This window comes from Papaver somniferum, chromosome 5, assembly GCF_003573695.1.
Source record: "Papaver somniferum cultivar HN1 chromosome 5, ASM357369v1, whole genome shotgun sequence".
NCBI lineage: Eukaryota > Viridiplantae > Streptophyta > Magnoliopsida > Ranunculales > Papaveraceae > Papaver > Papaver somniferum.
The window spans coordinates 210338934-210357352 of NC_039362.1; the positions used below are offsets into that span (position 1 = coordinate 210338934).

Here is an 18419-nt window from a genome sequence, read left to right on the forward strand (position 1 = left end):
TCTTACAGAATCCTGTAATAGTTTATTCAAAAAAATTGTAACCACGGAGAGATCAAAAACTGCTATTCTGAAAATAGTGTACTCCTCTTTTGCAAGAGTGAAAGATCTTAACCTATGAGAAAATATGAGATACATATTCTAATCACCAAAGAATGATAGCAAAAAAGAAATCTCACTAAATAAGCAGTACAAAAATATAATCCATGAAGAATTAGGTATTGCAAGTCATCTTCCAAAATAAAATTTAGTTTATAAACATTAACCGTGCAAGATGATAATATTTGGAATAGCTAATGTTACACACAAAAACTACTCCAAAAACTAGTGTTTCTCCATAAACAATAAGAACAAAATTCATACAAGGAGTTAACTAGTAAAACATGAATGATCTAGGCATCATCTTCATCATCATTCTCCGAATCACTCCAAGAAGCTAGAATTTTCTCCATATCATCCTTAATCTCGGGAAATTTTATAGCAAGTAAACAGATTTGTTCACACACACATTTTACCTTCTTTTCTAGTTTTTCAAACCTTTCAAGAATTTTGTGTAAAATTTCCAAGGGAGTAGGATCACAAGTACCATTGAGGGTGAAGAATGACTTCTTCTTCGTTATGGATCATTACATATCATACTTTTGAGTGAATTCTTGAGAATGAGAATAGGAATCCCAATAGAAACACCAATTGGATCAATGTCAAAATGTTGGAAAATTCTATAAACAAGACAAACAAATCCTAACTTTTTACTATAGAGTTTAATAGTCGTCATTTGTTGTATGATCCATCCACAAACATCAAGGGCACGAGCTCCCACATCATGAAAATTACACAAATTCACGACACCGACGATCATGCTCAATAGTAGAAGGACAAAGATTTGGAATATCAATTTTTCCAAAAACTTTCAAAGCGATGGAAAGATCCTTGGTAGGAGATTTCTAATTCTTCCAACTTAGACCTCTTCTAGTTAGTTGATTAGAGCTAGTCTCACAAGATGATTTTTCTTCCTTAGGTCTAGGAAAGGTAAAATCTCCCATAAAAAAATTAGTAATGTTAGGCCAAAACTTCTCTATTCACTTCAACCACTTGTCTTCCAATCATGGTTTTAAAAGAGAATTTCTCAAAGTTAACATCATGGACATTTGCGTAAAACACTCTTGTAAGAACATCAAATCCTTCACCATGACCATCAAAGATGTCACCAAGGTTATACTTTTCTAAACAAGATAGTTCTCTAGCATGCAATTAATCGTTGACCAATTTCTTTTCAAGAAGAAAACCTCCAGAAAGAATTTTATCATAAGCATTAGAACAATCATTATTCACAAAGACTATTATACAAGAATATTGATTAATAGATTCAAAAATCTCTTTGTGACCATGCTTTTTAATTACTTGAGACATTCCTTAGGATTTCTCTTGGATTTTCCATTATCTCTAACCCTAACCCTAACCATGATTTACTAGAATAGTAAAATTGAAAAAGATGAGCAAGAGAACTTACTTAAAAACACCTTGGATGATAACCCTTTTCTTAATCGAATCTCTATCTTCCTTGAATCACAGATTTATAGAGAAAAAACTTAACCAAGAGGTACAAAAAAACAAAAGTTTTTCCGTAACCCTAGCTTTTTATCTCTAGCCGTTCGCGGACAGTTGGAGAAGATAAGGAAGTTCGTGACTCGAACCTTATAAAGCATAGTTGGGCTTGAACCATTCCCGAACTACTATGAAGTAATTTTTTTTGTTAAATGTGATAGATTGGTAAACTGATACATACTCTAATGTCTTATCAAATGAGGTATATATTAAAAAAATACCTCAATTAGATCAATCATGATACCTCTAACGGTTTCACTCATATATGGACAATTTCATTTTTATAGAGTAAAACTCAACATAAAAAAATAAATAAAATCCTATTTTAAAATTATCCATAAGGTATTAGCAAATAAAAGAAAACTTTGAAGAGGCAATACGAGAGATCACAAGTAAAACCCAACATACAAGAAATTACTTATCTTATGCTTGCCCCATATCAAGCTATATACATGATCGGGGTGATTCTAATTCTTATTACAAAGAAGTTGTGTGAGAAATAAAATTCTCCCGAATCATCTCAGAACGATAGTCGTCATCTCTTATACCTGAAGCATAATCAAAAGAGTTATAATTCTTAATCACCTAGTTGTTTTTCATTTTAGTTCCTCGTTTGAAGTGATCAACATGTTTGGTTTCTTGACAAGTAGAAGATGTCACCATCTTGGTAGTTTTCCCTTTAGGGAAAATGCAAGATTTTTTGACATACCCAAATTGACCAGAATTGAGACACAACCTGTTAGAGTATGAAAAATGCAAGGAATCAGATTTCTTCATCATCACATCAAGACAAAGCAAGAATTCAAGAGTGTCTCTTATATATCTTCGTCTATAGCTCTTTCTTTGTTGCATTCCTTAAAAAGATTGAGCAATTTTTTAAGAATGCGTAACCTCACACTTTTGACAGTTGTATTCTTGACTTTAGCTCTTGCCTGGGGAGCAATTATTTTTCTTTTTAATTCTTTTGACTCAGTTTCGAGATTGGAGGTCTCAATGGAATTTCAACTTTCTAGACAAATCGAGGACAATTTTCTACAAAGGAGTCTCTGAAGAACTTTTAAGGAACTCTGGTGTACGTTACAGGTGAACGAAAGAAACTTTCCAAAGCTGTACCAAAAGATAATCAATAGAGTGTCATAAACATAGCTTCTCATGTTATTTTTTTCAATATAAAGCGACTTGAAAGATACATTAGGAATGGAAACAAAATCAAGTCAATATTACTAACCTCAAGTGGAAGGATGATGTCCCCGTTGTAGTCGTTACTTCTTCACATTCTTCAGGTCTTGAGAGTAATACCTGTAAGTCTCAACATTCCTAGACTTTCTAGTCTAACCTAAACGAAGTTGACTCTAGTAAATAATCAAGCGACTCTAGATGATTTTTTATACTAAATTATGACAATCAAACTTGACATACCAATGCTTGGTGGGTTCAACCGAGCTATGCTCTAAAAATATCCTCCTTTATCAATTTTAATGACAAAACTCTATTATATATGGAGATAAATGAATTAACTAAATAACTCATGCTTCACACGCTTGATTCCAAGTTTCAACAGCGCAATATCCTGCATATATTCAAAAAATAAATGTTGTTGTTGACATTTAACAAAAGCTTTACTCCCCCTATAGGAAAGCTAGGTAAATATTCAATCTGAACATCTCTGTTATTCCCCTTTTGTCGTATGAAATACTACAGAACAAGATGATATGTTTCTCCCCCTTAGTCTATGCTTTACTCTTTTGTAAGATATAACGTTTGAAGCGCATATATCCTTTCCTAGTGATCATAAATCACTTGTTTACTCCATATATTTCTCCCATTTTTTGTCACAAAAATGACAAAGAAATGATCAAATAAAAGAGCAAACCGAAAGGATTTTACAAATCCATAAGACTTGTACAACCTATGAGAGTTAAGCACGAAGATTTCACATACCATTTTAGATAACCAATACTAAAACCGAAACTACAAAAGTAATCTTGTTTTTAGTATAACATTGGACGATTGTCATCTAATATTGGTCATCCAAAAGATATTTAATAAAGAACCGTCACACATTCATGATTTCCCTTTCAATTATGAAACAAGTTCATAAATCTACTTCCTTAAACCAATGAAATAATACATAATTTTCTAGGATAAAATCACACTTATATCCCACACATAATCATGTAACTAAATATATATATTATGTTAATGTCGTATTTACGAAGTTCAAAAGATAAGCGTTATACTTCGTAATATAATTCCTTGATACTTTGATCATAATGATATGACCAAGTCTAATCACTAGAGTATTATAAATACATCTTCGCATGTTATGTTTTCAATATAAAGCGACTTGAAAGATATGTTAGGAATGGAAACAAGATCAAGTCAATATTACTAACCTCAATAGGAAGGATGATGTCTTCGTTGCAGTCGTTACTTCTTCATATTCTTCAGAGTAATATTTGTACGTCTCAATATTCCTAGATTTTCTAGTCTAAACTAAACAAAGTTTACTTTAGTAAATAATCAAGCGACTCTAGATGATTTTTGATACTAAAATATGACAACCAAACTTGACATATGAACGCCTAGTGGGTTCAACCGAGCTATGCTCTAACATATATCTCTCCGTTGTTGACCGTAAATCTCTCTCTCGATGTTGTTCCAGTTGTTTAACTGATCTTTCTCTTCCAGTTGTTTAACATATCTCTCCAGCTGTTTAGCGATACACTGACAAATCTTTTTCTCTTGCACTCTAATTACTTGGCGATAGGTTGAAAAACTTTATCTCTTTATAGCTCTTTGAATATACTTGTGACAATTAGAAGTTGGAGTAAAAGTATTGTGGGTATACCTCTTGTAAAACCTCCCGGGATTATAACTCGGCCACTAGGGCCACCTAGGGGTTTAACAACTTGTTCACAAGCTAAGTGCAATCACGATGCCTGCGACAATGAGTTAGGATTTTTATTTTCTTTATTTTTTCCCGAGGACTAGCAAAATGTAGGTTTTGGGGTGTGATAAGTACTTACTTCTTACATATTTACTACTCAAATTTACATATATTTAGTTCTTTATTTAATGGTTTTTGTTTAAGTTTTCATTTTTTAAAAAAAAATAAAGCTCGATGGCCTATAATGCGGAATTCTGCTGGTAAAATGGAGGAAATGAAGTGATTAATAATTGAATGGGCTAAGCCCAAAAGGAAGAACATGGAGAATTATTTTATTGGTCCATTTATATGGATAAAGGAGTGTAGAAATATGTCAAGACGTGTGGTAAATGTGTTAAGACGTGTGTAGAAAGTGTGGAGCCAATTAATTCACAAATATGACTAATCATGTCGACATCATATTCAAATATATTTTGTTTATAAATAATGCAATTAGTAAAGAATAATATATTTTCCATGTAAAGAAAATAAAGATTTCGTTTGGTTTAATGATGACATATTATTCGACGAGTCCGAATCTGTTCACACTCCTCTAATGAGTGTATAATTCACATATTCTTCTGATTGGTTGATTATTTAACTGATGGCCCCATTACCCTCCATGTTTAGAATCACGATCCTCATTACATAACTCCCTAAATTAAATGAAGGGTAGAGAATGTGAAATATACACTTGTTAAGGAGTGTGCACGAATTCTCACACTCCTTAACAAGTGTATATTTTCATATTCATACCTACGAAGAAAACTTTAACATTCGCCTCAACTTTGTCGGTCATCCCCAAGAAGAAAGTAGAGTCTTACGTCTATGACAAGGCCACCTAGCAGACTGCATTTGGATAACTCTAGCTCGAATTGTCCTGGATTACTAGACAAGTTGAATGGGAGAGAACACTACCCAAAGCAAGTATTACGCCTCGAAGTGTCTCTTGAACGATCCCTAACTTGCGCTTCATTTGAAAATGAGTAAAGGACATGATTGAGATCTCTGCACCCTTGTAGAAACTTAGTACCATTGCACCTCCAATTGCCATAACCATGCCTATCAAAGGTACGATATACCCAAATAACGCCCACGAAAACAACTGAGACAAGATGGTCAAAATCATTTTAGATACTAAAAATAGAAGCTCCAAAAAAAAAACTTTTATTCCATCATAGGTAAAAAAATAACATAGATGATAAAATTAGAATGTACAAATAAAAACAAATGCGTAAAAGTTATGTTTCTTGCATCAATTTTTTCATTTTAAGGAACTTTATTTTTGAGACAAGCTAGCAGTTCGCTTTTGGTAAAAAATTTGCCATTTTGTTCATATATATATATATATATATATATTATATGAAGCTATTATACAATATCTAATAAAGATTTATTTGATATTATAAGGGACACATTTTGAATGTGATACACATGGTATCACATATAACACAATAATAATATTTCTTTTTGTAAAATTTCTTGAGTTATATATTTGTGCAAGCTTAGACTTGTTTAATTTGTGGGCCAATTCAATTGATAAACTAATATTTTATTTTAAAGATATATCGGAACAAATCTATTAAAAAAATGGTTGGGTAATAAGAATTACCGAATGCAAACTAATAAGCTAGGTAATGTAAAAAAAAAGTAATTCATAATTCCGCTTCAAATAGAAAACAGTAGCATTTGGTTATTCTGGAGTTCATTTATTTCGGCCCCTTCTATTATTTCTATGTCTAGTATAGGTGGTGCTCTTATTTCTGGAGTTCATGCTCATGTGAATATTATTCAGAGAAGATTTTTGTGTTCCGAGATAGAAAGTATTAGTGATATGCATCAAACTTGGATTATTCTTAGGGACTTCAATGCTGTTATTTTTGAGAACGAAAAGGTGGGTGGCAGCAAACCTAAACGGAGAGCAATGTTGGATTTTTCTAATTGCTTGGATATTGTGATTTAATTCAATCTCCTAATATACAGTTTAGAATATTCATGGTCAATTTTTCAACATAGTAGAAATAAAATTATTTGTGATCTTGACAGAGTGGTTTTTAACTTGTAATAGCTTCAGAATTATAATGACTTGGGTTATAAAACGGGTTTCAAGGGTTGTTTATGATCATTCTCCTCTCTTTGGGGGATGTGCTAATTTTAAACCTAAGAATGCCCCTCAAAGATTTCAAAAGATGTGGCTTTCACATATGATTTACGAAAGTTGTGAAGATAATTGTAAGGATACTATAAATGGCGATCTTGTTTATGTGTGGGTTCAAAAATTAAAGAGATTGAAATAAGTTTTACAATGGTAGAACTAGAATGTTTTTGGGGATGTCAAATCGAAGATTAGAGAGGTTGAAAAAAAGAAGGGAAAGTGGCTATGTTTTTGGGGATAATAGTAGGAAGTTCAACATAATACTCTGATAATACTGTTGCATTTGTTGAGTTTTATAAAAGTTGGTGTAAGCTCAGAATGACTATAATAGTAGGAAGTTCAACATAATACCTTGTTAAGACAAATGTCTAGAGTTAAGTGAGTCAAATAAGGTGCTTCTAAAACTAATTTTTTCCATACTAATTTGAAAATCGGTCAAGCAAGAAATTTGATTTGTGAGAAGGAAGATGATGTGGGAAATCTTATTACTGATCAAATAGAGATTGCTGATTTGTTGGTGAATCATTTTGAAAGAAAGTTTGAATACGAAGAGGTTAATATTGCGGAGTCTTTGCTGGATGTTATTCTAGAAACAATGACTGTTGAAGATCAAGTTAAGTTAGACAAGATTACATAGGATGATGAGATTAAATATTTTATTGTAGACACGGATCAAGATATAAGATATGATTTTAAAGGATCAATATAAACACAAACTTATTAGGTCAACAGTGTTTGCCTACTCTGATACCAATTGAGAACACGGGGGATACCAAATATACCCAACCTTTTCGTTCGGCAACCTGTTAGACAAAACTTAATACAATAGCAAGTAGACCAACTAAATAATCCTTGACAATATGTATATAGAGTTAACATCTCAATCTCTACTCAATCATATAGACACAGGGTCCGTGAACCTGATTGTTAAGCAGAGTACTTGGATGATCTCAAAAATCAATATCCAAGATCAATATGGTCGTATCCAAATAATTCAATTGGAATTCTTCCAAGTGATTAAACTTGTTATCTATCTTTCAAGATACGAATTTTAAAAGAAACTAGTCTCATAATCGATTACAATTAAGCAGATGTATCTACTTAGATTGAACACATACTAACATGTGAAAATCCAATTATAAAGATAAACAATATAATGCGGAAAAGGAAAAACACAATACACCAATTTTTTTGTTAACGAGGAAACCACAATAGTAGAAAAACCAGGGGACTTCGTCCAGATTGAATACCACACTGTGTTAAGCCGCTACAGACACTAGCATACTATCATACTTTGGAATGGAATGTAATTGACACTGAACCATCCTCCAAACGATTTAGTTACAATGGCGCTCCTTACGTCTGTTGAACCTCGCAAGGTTCTACACACTTGATTCCCTTAGCTGACGTCCTTTACATCCTAAGAGTTTCTTCAGTCGAAGTGAAGACTTTTGATACCAATTTTCCTCTAACAAATAAGCCTATTTGATTTCCGTTTAGATCAAATATCAAGGTATAGAAATATGTTTGCAATAGAAAAAGCTAGAAAACCTCACAAATCCGGAACTTACGACTCCCGAGGAACATCCTAGATTCTTAACCACCTCTTAAGAATAATTTTAGAAAGATCAATTAATATCAGTTTTTAGATATCTATCTTGAGAAATCACTAAGTGTGGGATGAAGAGAACTTTGCGATTACTACCTATCTTTCCTGAAAGAGATTACAAAAACCTCGATAACAGAAAAACAAGATCAGGATTCACAAACTATCAAGGTAAAGACAGTCAGACCTGGATTCACGAATCCCCAAAGTGAAGTATTTTATTCGTAGACCTAATAACGTTTCACAGAGGAAACCTAGGTCAATGGAGGACGATTCTAGAATCAACTAGGACACAAAGTGTCAGGGATTGATTTTCCCAGTTGACATAGATGCTCTATTTATAATTTTCAAAGACCAGGGTTAGCTTAGAATTCAAGCTAAGATAACTTGAGAATCAAGCAAACAGTTTAGGTCTTCAAAATACAATAGAATACTATACACATAGGTTCGGTTACAGAACCGTATATAATGACTGTTCGGTTTGGCAAATTAGCCAAGAAAATGAAAGCTATTTGATGTTCATTTAAACACCTAAGACATTAATCACAATACAAACGCATAAATGTTTAAGTAATTCAATGAAGTCTTAGAAGTGTTTAAGAGAGTTCTAGCAATGCTAAACATATTAAAATAATAAGTCTTTAAGCATCTGCTAAACATTGCCGAGACAATTGGTGCAACGGTTTGCCATCCGTAGGCTTGTTCACGAGTCAGGGTGCCATGGTTCGTCAATCGGGTTCGCTAACTGCTAGCATATTTATCCAACTAATAAAATTCAATTCACCACAGTTTGCCAGCCGGGTTCGTGAACTATGTTCAACTGAACTTGCGGTTTGCGAACTGGTTGGCCAACATTCTTGTATCTCTGTATCTCAGATATCTATGGTTTGCAAACTAGTTCGCCAACCAACCCTGAGTAGAAATATCAGTAAGTTCATATTTCTCTCTTATGATATTTGAAACATTCCCAAGTGACATAATCATTTGCATGAACAATTTTCAGTTGATCCACAAATTGATTCATAGAACTACAATATTATTGAGGACCTTTGAACATCTAATCGCCAAATCATATTTCGAGATTTTTCACAAGACAAGCTTGACTCGAAACTTCTTCTTTGTAATTCTACTATAACGCATATAACATAGTCTATATGGATATAATGATGGTATAGTGAGTAAAATAGAATGGTTTAGTCTTCACGTACCTGATATAGAAGTTATCCAAATGTCTTCGTCGATCTTTAGTCTTTAAGGGTGATCTTTGATACTCAACTACAATTCTAACCTATCCTAAACTTGACTTAGTAGACCAGTAGTTTTGATCACCTAACATTGACCACAAGCTTGAGATAGAAAACTTGTGGGTCCAACCGAGCAATGCTCTAACATATATCAAGTTATATCTTGCTAAATAATCTTTTGACGTCTACAAGGTGTGTCTAAATAGGTTGATACGAAAATATTGTGGTATAGTGATACCCTCATCATTTTAGAGAACCATAATGTGTTAACTGAAATCTGTGAAGATGAATTTAGAAAAGAACGACTAGATGAAGATAAAAAAAAGAAAGAGGCTGCTAGGGATACTTGTGATGACTCTTCTGGTGAGTCATGATTTGAGACACTTAGTGATAGTATGGGAATTGAATATGAAAAGGAAACCGTTTTAGAGAAATTGAAGTCATTGAAAGAAGCCCCTACCTTAAAGCCTATGGAAGTGAGCATCATAAGGAAAAACTCTTGCAAATCACCAACTTATTAGGTGCTTCTCGAGGAAGGATGAACGTCGAAACAAGAACCATTTATGATGACTATATGCACAAGTTCAAACCTTCGAAATTGGATAAGGAAACGACTAAATAGTTCGGGGAGTGTCACACAACGAGAATCTGAGACGTGGGTAAAGATTTTCAACACTACCAAGAAAAATCACTAGTTCGTAATAGGTTTTCTGTTCTTTATTGTTTTGGAACATTTGTTGGTTTCTTTTTGTAGTATTGCAAGTGCGTTTCTTTTCTTCTTAATCTTGACTACTGCCACTTTATAGCCGCCAGTGCTACGATGTGGTCGGGCCACATGCTTCAAGTATGTGGCCCCTCTTATTTTTGTAACACCTATTATAACTAAAAACCTGTCCCCTCCAAATCCCCTAAAAATTTCATGTTTTGAGCAAAAATAGGGAATTAAGAAAAATATTTTTAGTTACACTTTTAAGTAATTAACTGTTTTAGGATTTCATTTTTTTCTTTATAATAGGTGTCATCATAAAATTAAGAAGTATGTGGCCCGCCCACATCGTAACCGTACCGCTTTGTAGCGTTCCAAGTGCATTTTAAGTCAAAGAAAAGAAAGGAACCAAAAGAAAAGAAAAGAAAAAGGGCAATTTAACAAAGTGTCCAGCTTCCTACCATATATTTAATAAACCGGCCAAAAAATTTAAATTTTTTATAAAGTGGCCTTTCTGTTAGATATAACACCTGGTCCCACCAAAATGGTCCACCAAGCTGACTTAGTCAATCATGGGACTTAAAATTACCACTGCATCCTCACCCTTGTGTTATCGATTCTTCTTTTTCATTCATTTCTTCTTGTTTATGTTTGTCTCTCTCTGTATATCAATTCTTCTCGTCGAACTCGGATGATTGATGAAAATAGAAGTGATCTCACAAGCAGTCAATACCGAAGATGTGGTTATCAGTGAAGAAGAAGAAGAATGGTTTATTAGTGATATTTGACAATTTTGAAGTTTTTAGGGTTTTGCTGGATGCAGCAGCGAAGCTGAAGTACAAATCGAAGATGAAGTTGAAATCGGGGATGAAGAAATCAAAATCCAGGTAAGAATTTTAGAACCCACACGTTAATTAACTTAGTCTTTAATGAAAACACATGTTTGGATGGTGAAATCAATTGATTTCGATTGTTTGAATTCTAGGGTTTGGGGTTCTTTCCTTTTTTTTTTTGTTTAATCAATTGACTTAATTTGCAGTTGTGATTGAATCGTCGATGTATAGAAGAACAAAGAGGAAGAAATACTGATGGATTTGAATTATTTGAACTCGAGAAGAGAAAAATGCAGGATCGTGTTCGAAGATAAGAAGAAGCTGTGAATGTTGATTTCCATGGGTTTTTGATAAACTAGGAAGTTAGGGTTTGTCGAGATGATGTGAAATGGAATATATATAAGACATGAAAGAAATTGGGGAGATTGACAAAAATCAGGGTTTGAAGTGCAGTTCAAGTAGTTGTTGAGTATCTGTGACAGATTTGAAGCAATGGGTTTGTTCTTGAATTCAAATTGACAAGTATTAAGAGATTTTGATGTTCTGCTGCTTTAGTTTATGATGAGCAGGTGTTGGTAGTCACTGGCAAGGATGTAAAATGGATAGTTGTTAACCAAGCAATAACCAGGTTATGAAAAGTTGCTTGAGTTGAGCTCAAGTTGTGAGTAGTTTTGAGCTGAGATGATAGCTCATGTGGTGTTGTTTTTTTTAGAAAGGAAGAAGAGTTGTTGTGGTTGATTGGCTAAGAAGATGATGTTGCTGCTGAAATAAATTGCAGGTGCAGTTGAAATTGGTGGTTGTTACAGGGAGAAAATGAGAAGTGGCTGCATCTGTTGGCTCATGTTGTGATCATGAAGTTGTTGCAGGGGTTCTAAGTTCAACAAAATGCAAGGATTAATGGGTTTGTTTTGTTTCTCTTGTTGCTTACAAGAAGATGAAACTGAGATGACATCAGTGTTATAACTAGGTTCGATGTCAGTTAAGATGAGAAGGAGAGTAAGAGGATGGCTTTGTTTGAATGAGTCTTGGCTGAAGAGAAATCAAGTAGTTCTGGTGGTGTTGGAATTGTAGTATATGAGTTTGTGGTGCTATTGAAGGTTGATGTGGTTTTAGTGGAGCTGATAGGTGTCGGTGTAGCTGAAATTAAATTGCAACGGGTTGCAGGTCCAAGATAACAAAACAATGTGTTGTTGTGCTGCAGAGAAGCTACAGAAATGACTTAGATGTATGCTAGGACTGTGCACGGGTGAAGAGTATAATGGCTTGAACATGGCTCAGGCGAGCTGACTCACCAATCCAGACCGACTCACCGAGGGTTAAACTGTCTTTTACTAAGGATGTTAACTGACACGCGTGCATTTAACGACTGTTAACCGTTTTTTGAAAAAAAAACGGATGGAAAAGGTCAATTTCGGCCGCTTTATATAAACATTCAAAAAAAAAACGGCCATTTTGTGAAATACATTACAAAAACATGTCCACTTTTTTAAAAAGCCCAAAGAAAAACAAAAACTTATGAAGTCGAAGGGCAACCATTTCAGGCTTACCCTCTGAGCAGCCCACTCCACTAAACCTGCCTCTTAAACAGATCCAGTCCATAGATCCAATCGAATTATGAGAATTACACCAAAACCGAATTCTCCCCTCCTCTCTCACGAAGAAAACTACACATTGGTGACCAGACATGTTCTGTCTTCTTGATTTTCATTGTCTGCTTCATACATTCCGCGCTTGGTTCGATCAAACTCATCATCTGAATACCAATCAAAATAACAGGTCTGTAATTTATCAAACCAAATATTAACCCTGTAAAATGTCTTTCAATTGTTTGTTGAAATGCCTAAGAGAATCACTTCTAGACTTCTAGTTATAGTTACCCACCTTTAATTTCATTGGCTGAAGGGTTAGATTAAGTTTCGCTAAAGATTCATCCAGTTGAAGCTTGGGCATGAGCTTAAGTCCTTATTGGTCAAGTTGTTTAAGATAAAAAATGTTGGAAGTTAGCATTGTAGTTTAATCCGTTATTTTCTTCTTCTTCTGGTGCAGAGATTTCACTTTGAAATAATCATATATACTTGTATGCCACTTCGGTTATGATCCTTTTACTAGCTTGATGCGAAAGTTGTATATGGATGAAGACATATAAATATTTTGTTTTCTCACTTGTGTCAGCTGAACAAAAAAGAAAGCTGAAAGGTGAGGGGGTCGGAATCCTAAAGTAGGAGCAAGACACAGTTAAGGAACGTATTGAAATCCTGGAACGATGAGTAACTCTTCATGTTCTTTTATGATATCTTGTTTTATTCATGTCGAATTGTTCACATTGTCTAAATTGCAACTGCATTATTCACTGACAGCCTCTTTTTTTCGAAATTTTACCTGAACAAAGCAGGAGATTTAAACTACTGAATACTGATACATCATTCTTAACTCAAATCTAATATAATGAACAGATTAAGAAACAAACCTGGCATCAAGAAGCTCTTTTTGGAATTGTTAAGAGTGATTCACTTAATTGACATGCATAGTGTTGTGGAAAACAAAAAAACTATCCAAATCAATTTGTCCTTCAGTAAATCAATTTACAGACAATAGCCTGCTATTTTAGTAGTGTGATTTGTGAATGTATGGTAGTTCAAGTAGAAACGAATTCGTTATTTTGTCTCATCAGCTTATAGTGCAATATATATGATCCTCTCAGTGACATGTACATCATCTAAGGCTACAAACAGTGGAGGTGCTGGAATCAAATTTAAAGTTTAAGGACCTGGACCAGCATAAACATCCGGCAAGGTGTCAAGCACAAATAATACATGCAACACGCATGCACATGACCTCCCACTTTCCCATGTCTTATCAGCTAAAGGTTCCAGTACTTGGTTTAGTTTCCCTCCGTTTCTTTGCAAAATCAAGTCGGTGCTTCTCATCATCTACCCCCAAAACCAGACGGCAGACTAAGCAAGAATGTCTGATACACTTACAACACTGCAAATCCATGAAAGAACTAAGACAAATCCAATCCCAGGTCTTCAGAATAGGTCTAAGTCAAAACAGAGATATACTCGAAATGTGGATGTTTAGTTCAGGCACGTCAAATTTTCGATGAGATGCCGGTTAAAAATGTGATTACTTGGACCAGTATTGTGTCTGGATATGTGAATTCTGGTCAAATAGATGAAGCTAGAGAGCTTTTCAAAAGAAGTCCAGTAAGGGATGTGGTTCTTTGGACAGCTATGATCAATGGATATGTGCAGTTTAATCAGATCGACGAGGCTTTGTCTCTTTTTAATGAGATGCAAACTAGGGGATTAAAACTGGATGGATTTACTGTTGTTGCTCTGCTAACAGGTTGTGCTCAATTGGGAGCCCTGGAACAAGGGAGATGGATCCATGGATACATCGAAGATCACAATATTAGAATGGATGCTGTAGTTGGTACTGCGCTTATAGATATGTATGCTAAATGTGGCTTCATAGAGAAATCGATGGAGATTTTCTTGAAAGTAGTGAAAGGGATAGATCCATATGGACTGCTATTATTTGTGGGCTCGCTCTGAATGGGCAGACAAATAAAGCTCTGGAGCTGTTCTCAAAAATGAAACTGGCTGGGGTAAAACCGGATGATATTACTTTCATTGGTGTTTTAAGTGCATGTAATCATGCGCATATGGTGGACGAAGGCCGATCTTATTTTGAATCCATGAAGACAATTTATCAGATCGAACCTAAGTTAGAACACTACGGGTGTTTGGTTGATCTACTTGGACGTGCTGGGAAGATAAGTGAAGCTGAAGACATAGTGGAAAAGATCCCAAATATTGATAATGTCGACGATTTGCTGCCATTATGGGGTTCTTTACTAGGGGCATGCAAAATCCATGGAAATGTCGAGACAAGTGAACGTACAGCGAAACGTCTTTCTGCAAAAGAATCCAACAAGTCTGGTATTCTTACACTTCTAGCAAATATTTATGCAGCGGCTGAAAGATGGGAGGATGTTAACAGAGTAAGGAGGAAGATGAAGTCTTTAGGAGTGCAGAAACTGCCTGGATGCAGTTCAATTGAGCTGAATGGCGTTGTACATGAATTTCTTGTAGGAGGCTCTTCCCACCCAGAGATTAGCAACATTTATAGCCTGTTGAATGATTTGAGCCGTGTGATGTTTAGTTCAGAAGAAAACTTGAGAAGCATCAAGACCTGATTCTCACACTGTTTTATTCATTAAGGCCAAGCCCCAAGCATGGGTTTATACTTTAGACAGTTCACATGGTGCAAGAGCAATGTTGGAAACCTAATAATTCTCAGAACTAGGATTTTGAGTGATCTGAAATAGTTATATCTTGTCAGTGCAGCAGAATCTGAAAAATCTTGGATGGCATTTAAAATTACAGTGTGTGTCACTTACATGGAGATCGTCGCAATACTTTCAGTTCAGCCAACTGGGTGGCCATCGATGTGTTTGGTATTACATGTCCACAGGAGTACTTAACTTTTGGAGCCATACATCATACGGGCATGAATCTTAATATAGCTTACCATCCGTTATCAGCTAATTCAATAAGGTACTTTAATATGGTACGATGCTTATTAATGTATTGTAAATCATACATATTTCACAATTATATATAACTTGAAACAAACCATATCTCCAACGGTTATTACTATGCTTTAGATATATGTGCTATCATGGCTAACAATGTTAAGCATTTTTTGCAGCAATGGTCTGAAGAAACGTATCAAAATTAGTCTGGTTTTTAAAGATGGATGGAAACAATCAAGTGATATTTACTGCTATAGGTGCATCAGCAAAGAATGGCATGTTTCTCTGTTGTAGTTCTTGACAATCCTCTGAAACGGCTTTCATGGGATCTAAAATTTCATGATCAGGTAGATCTAATCCCTGTTTAATCCGTCCCATTCTTCTTGAGTGTAAAACTTGCTTCGAGATAACAGGGAGCCGGATAGTCTGGAATTCATTCGGAGCCACACCCAAGTTTTCTAATCCCCACTTCTCAAGCCATTTGCCTAAAACTGCAGCATCTAAAATTGACATATTTGTGCTTCTTAGACCATGTGGAGATGTGGGATGAGCTGCATCTCCGATTAACACCACATTATCCCAGTGAATCTCTTTTAGAGGATCACTATCATATATGAGATTGATGAAAGGTTCTTTTGTTTCTTTCATTACCCTTGCCAACTCTGGAACCCAAACACATTCAGCCTCTTTATGCATCTGTTCAGTCATCTCGTTACTTACTTTCATTGTCATTGAATTTCCCTGAACCATTTTTTTGCTATTAGCTTAGGAGAACTTGAATAGAAGTTTAAAATTTTCAGTACGTGCTTAGCAACATTTGATCAAGTCAAATTCAGTATGAAGAAAGAAAAAGTAGAGTAGTTACCTTCAATTCTGGTTCTGGTTGATTGACATACCATATCCAGTTGATTCTCCTGTTTTGAAGCTCGTAAATACACAATGTGTTCTACAACCCATATCAAAATACAAGCATTTCCCGAGCTCAGGGAAAGCCTTACAGAGATTGGTGATAGTATCAGAATTTCTGTTTCCCGTAAAATCAAGCACTCCTCTCCATGCAGAATAACCTGAATACCTGTTTACAGCTATCTCTAGCACGTCAAACAGAAAGCGAATGAAGTTCAAAAATTACCACTTTAATTTATTCTTAAAGCCCAAATGTCACTGATGGATTGATTAAGAAACTACCTTAACTTAAAATCTGGGAGGAAATATTTACGAATTGTCGATAGGCAACCATCTGCTGCGACAAGCAAATCACCTACTATTTCTGTTATCTCATCTGTGTGTAATACTTTTTCCTTAACTCTTACAGAAGCTTTGTCATCTGAAATGCAGAAGGAGAGAAAGTGGTGGCCCCAGAGGACAACGTCTGACGGTAAAGCTTTGTATAGCAAGCCATGAAGGTCAGCCCAATGAGCTGCCCTAAAATTGAAATTGTCATCTCTTGTCGATACCTTAGAAATCTTCTTCTCACTGTCTGTTGCTTGGTTCTGTTCAAATTATGAGATTTATAACCTTCACTCTGTTAAAATTATGCAATCACTAGGAATAACCGAAGCATATGACAGAGGAGTATGTACCAGATCGATTGTAAGTGGCAAGGTAGCGTTGTGGAGGAGCTCAGATTGGTTCAACCAGAGTTCAATGAAACTTCGAGCTTGTTGGTCGAGTCCAAGACCTGCGCCGGTTGAAATACCAGTCTGGGGCGAACCCGATTTCTCAATCACCACTACATCCCATCCTGCTGTTATGAGTGAGTGAGCACAACATATCCCTGCTATACTTCCTCCAACAACAATTGCTCTTGCCTTCCTCTTCATATCTCCTCCTCTGGATGGAGAAGAAGATGCAATTGAGATAAAGGACAAGAAAAGTATGGTCCAGCAGCTTACTCTTTTTTTTCTTTGAAACCAAGCGACAAACTGTGGTTGTCATGCTGTGTCATGTTGACCTCATGTTTAACATGGGTAAGCAAAATCAAGCATCCTATTGCTTGGGCCTTGGGCCTCGGGACGATTTGCTCCAGAGGCGATGGGTCACCGTCTCGTCCCAGATCGATCTCCTCGTCGTGGCATACCCCTTGCAACAGCTCTTGATTCCTCTGGTGGTGGATGCCGGTTACTCCCTTGCCTCGTCCCAGTTACTCCTCGTTGCATGCTGTTACTGGAGATCGTGCGGTTCCTCAGAGTTCTTCCCATCCTGACGTGCTAGCTATCAGACACAGTGTGCCGTTAGTCCGAGAGTCGTCCCTACCTATGTCAGTGAAAACAGACAACACCTTACTTTGACCTGTTTTTGAAAAGTTTCTATAGTACGCACGGTTTTTAGAAGAAAAAGGTGACTGACACCAAGACTGAGTTTCAAAAATACGATTCCCTCTGCTCTGCCATGCTGACCTTGCCAATTTGCCCTGTTCATACTCTAAGTGTATCCTTTAGACGGGTATCATGCTATGTCGCTTTCAAAGTTGCACGACGTCGCTTTCAGTACCACGACTCTGTATTAACTACAATATGTCCTACATTCCCTAGACTCCAAATCATTAACACCTAGTTCTCTGTGGGTAAAAGGTCCAAATTCGTACTTTTATGAGGTCAGCACGCCACGACAAAAACTGGACTAAGACTTATGCACTCCCTTGCAACTACAAAGGGATGTCTTCCATTGATTCCTTGGATTCCTCGACCAATAATCTCGCCGCGCTGTTGTTTTGGCATTTTCCCCAGCCAACATGGAACCTCAAACAACTTCAACCACACATCGAAGATGTTATTTGGGAGTTTATGGGTATTCCGTTGTTG

At 35.7% G+C, this 18419-nt stretch overlaps 2 pseudogenes; one reads left to right on the forward strand and one right to left on the reverse strand.

Moving 5' to 3' along the window:
• Positions 1-14119: 14119 nt before the first annotated feature.
• On the forward strand, positions 14120-17304 carry LOC113284511 (annotated as a pseudogene).
• LOC113284510 lies at positions 15676-18105 on the reverse strand (annotated as a pseudogene).
• Positions 18106-18419: the final 314 nt, after the last annotated feature.